Consider the following 3,855-nt stretch of genomic DNA (forward strand, 5'->3'; position numbering starts at 1 on the left):
GTGACCCTGGCAATCCATCAATAAAAAAATACAATTGTGCCGTCTGGTTTGCTTATTAATATATTAATTTCAAATGGTTTACCCTTTTTACTTCTGATACTTAAGTACACTTGAGCAATTCCATTTACTTTCGATACTTAAGTACATTTAAAACCAGATACTTTTAGACGTTTACTCAAGTAGTAATTTACTGGGTGTCTTTCACTTTTACTTGAGTCATTTTCTATAAAAGGTATCTTTACTTTTACTCAAGTATGACAATTGAGTACTTTTTCCACCACTGTGGAACAGTGACAAAAAAAATCTACATGTAATCAATTTGAAATTCTGTATTTTTTTCCTTTATATAACTAGTCAAGCCAAATTCTTAATTTACAAAACCCTTGACAAACCCGGACGTCTCTGGATTAATTGTGCGACACTCTATGGGACCCAATCACAGTCTGGAATCGAACCAGTGCTCGCACTGAGATGCAGTGCGACGTTGCGACGCTCGGGAGCCAAAATATCTGGCAGCGGCGGGATTCGAACCCGCGCCTCCGAAGAGACTGGAGCCTTAATCCAGCGCCTTAGACCGCTCGGCCACGCTACCGATACATGTCATTGGGTTTAACATAATCTATATCCCTGAAAACCGGATGTTTCCGTTTTTCTTTTAACCAACTTCGTAGTAGTTGTGTGGTAGTAAGTAGTGTGGTAAAAAACGAACTGAAATGATTTGTTATGATATTGTTTGACAGAGCCTCTTTGCGTTACCCAATGCAGCCAGCAGATGGCGACGTGAGGAGGTCTGCTGTACGGAGAAATAAGCTCTGAGGCTGAACATAGACTTAAAAGAGGAGGTTATCACAGTGAAAGGAGAAGAAGAAGCTTTCAGAATGAAAAAGGAGGAAGAGGAGGCTATCACATTGAAAGAAGAGGATGAAACTTTAGGAGTGAATGAGGAAGAGGGGATACAGGCTGTCACAGTGGAAGAGGAAGAGGGGATACAGGCTGTCACAGTGGAAGAGGAAGAGGGGATACAGGCTGTCACAGTGGAAGAGGAAGAGGGGATACAGGCTGTCACGGTGGAAGAGGAAGAGGGGATACAGTCTGTCACAGTGGAAGAGGAGGTAGAAGCTTTCAGAATTAAAAACGAGGAAGAGGTGGCTGTTAGAGTAAAAGACAAACCTTTTTGGGAGGAAGAGGAGGCTGTCTCAATAAAAGAGAAGGTTGAAGCCGTTCTGGGAGTGAAAGAGGAGGAGACAGAAGATCTTATTAACAGCAGTGAGTATTGTCTAAAAAACAACTCAGCAGTTGTTGAACTAGGCTACGGTGTGGTTTTAAAGGGGCATTCTACTGAAGTTCTGCACTCAAATATATTGTTCAGTACTGGAGGAATTGATAAAGGGCCAATCTGCGATTGGTACATACATTTTTTTTTACTTTTAAATGATTGATACTTTATTGTCCATTTACATCTAAATGTATTTAGTTTAGTCAGTGGGTAAACATCTTTCCACACTGGGTGCTGGTCTCCCAGCTTACTCTCTCAGAGGAAGAGAACATTTAGCATATTTCTGGATAGGCCAGAGAATGTGACACGTCACTCCCTATGTAAATGTGGGGTGTGAAACCTGCCAGTTCAGGTCAGCTCCGTTGAGAGAGTGGAAACGGAGAGCTGACTGATGGGGCATTATTAACCAACAATGCAATTCAAGAAATGAAGTTAAGAAAATATTTACAAAATAAACGTAAAAAACAAAACAAAAAGTTACACAATAAAATTAAAACAAGGCTGTATACAGGGGTACCGGTACCTAGTCAATGTGCAGGGTACATGTAGGTGTATTTTAGTCAATGCCACTCCGACATTGCTCATCCCAATATTTATATATTTCTTAATTCCATCCTTTTACTTTTAGATTTGTGTGTATTGTTGTGAATTGTTAGACACTACTGCACTGTTGGAGCTAGGAACACAAGCATTTAGTTAGACACTACTGCACTGTTGGAGCTAGGAACACAAGCATTTAGTTAGACACTACTGCACTGTTGGAGCTAGGAACACAAGCATTTAGTTAGACACTACTGCACTGTTGGAGCTAGGAACACAAGCATTTAGTTAGACACTACTGCACTGTTGGAGCTAGGAACACAAGCATTTTCTCAACACCGGCAATAACATCTAAATACGTGTACGTGACCAATACAATTTCAAGGAGTGCAAAGTCGAATTTAGTTTGTGCACATGCGCACTTCACAGATGAGGCGTTCCCTAAAGGAAAATATGCAAATGCCTCAAATGGGATCTCGCTAACTCTGATTTTGCCAACCTCCTTGTTTGCTCCGCCCAATATGCTTAATTTGCTCCCACTGTAAACGACACAGATGAACTATTTTGGGGTTGGTTCTATATACAGTATCTTTGGTTATACCATAGATAACAGTACTAAGGCAGATGGGAGCGAACGTTGGCTAGCTAGCTAACCAATGTAGTATATCCCTAATATATTAATCACTCATAGCCTAGCAGAGTTTGTCTGGAACCTTATAATTAAAACACACCCCATGACTGAGACTTAGGGGGCCATTGCTCAAGACATACTTCTGCATTAACACAAACACATTCTGTCCTCAGCAGATTCTAAACCGCATAAGCAACTATAGAATACCAAGCTCATCTGTCTGACTTAAGTTATCACATGCGTCCCTGTCAAAACAGGAAGCGCCCTCTCGCCTGAAACACCAACTGTCAGTTCCAGTTCCTCTTGTTTCAGGACCCCTTGACACACATTGACACACACATTGACACACACATTGACACACACATTGTCACACACATTGACACACACATTGACACACACATTGACACACACATTGACACACACATTGACACACACATTGACACACACACAGACATTTCAGCGCACGAACACACACACACCTCCACACTCTATTCAACTGACATCCCTGGACACACAAACCCCTTCTTGCGCCACTGTCAGTTCCAGTTCACCTTATCTCAACTCATGGACACACACACAGACACACAGACATGTCAGAGCACACACACCCCACACCCCATTCAACTGGGCAGGAGCCAGGATCAGACGATTTCAAGGAGCACCAATGGGGCTCCGGCACAGGGTCGGACAGGACCCGCCTCCAACCTTCACCAACCAGTCAGAAGACAGAACTACAAGAATCAACCTACGTCATTCTATGTAAAAATACATTGCACACTCTGTTTAGGGATCCTTTTCAGCTAACTCCTTCTGAGCTAAATGATTAGGTCTGTGCACGCTTGACAAGATATCTTTGACTTTAATAAACTGCCATTTTGCTATACCTGATTCCACTCAGTCCAGCGTCCGTGATTTGGTCTCCCTCTCTGATAGTTATTCATCAACACCAACCAACTAGCTAGCAAAATCAACTAGCTAGCTATATTTAGCCAAGGAAGTTTAAATATATATATATACATACACGGCTGATGTCATCTGTGTAAACAAACAAATAAAATTAAGCACAAATAAGGTAACGAACGTCATTCCCTTATATATCCAGTTAGCCAACTAGCCAACTAGCCAACAAGCCAACTAGCCAACAAGCCAACTAGCCAACAAGCCAGCTAGCCAGTAACAACTCAATGTTGACAATAAGTTACATCTGACATTCTTCCACAAAGCACAGCTACCTCACTAAGTAAAGTTCACAGCCAACACCACACTTTGGGAAACTGACACACTGTTCATTTATAATACCTGCAACGGGAAATGTATTAATGTATTTAAAAAAATACCCTTAGATATTAATTTAGAATCATTTCGATCTACAAGGACATTTTTATTGATCTGTCAGTATTTTTATTTA

General features: G+C 41.3%; 1 non-coding gene across 1 annotated transcript; it reads right to left on the minus strand.

Annotated features, from left to right (window-relative positions):
• Positions 1-510: 510 nt before the first annotated feature.
• trnal-aag (transfer RNA leucine (anticodon AAG)) lies at positions 511-592 on the minus strand. Its single transcript has one exon. It is a non-coding gene; the product is annotated as a tRNA-Leu (tRNA).
• Positions 593-3,855: the final 3,263 nt, after the last annotated feature.

Source organism: Oncorhynchus keta, unplaced genomic scaffold (genome assembly GCF_023373465.1).
Source record: "Oncorhynchus keta strain PuntledgeMale-10-30-2019 unplaced genomic scaffold, Oket_V2 Un_contig_27536_pilon_pilon, whole genome shotgun sequence".
In the NCBI taxonomy this organism is placed as follows: domain Eukaryota; kingdom Metazoa; phylum Chordata; class Actinopteri; order Salmoniformes; family Salmonidae; genus Oncorhynchus; species Oncorhynchus keta.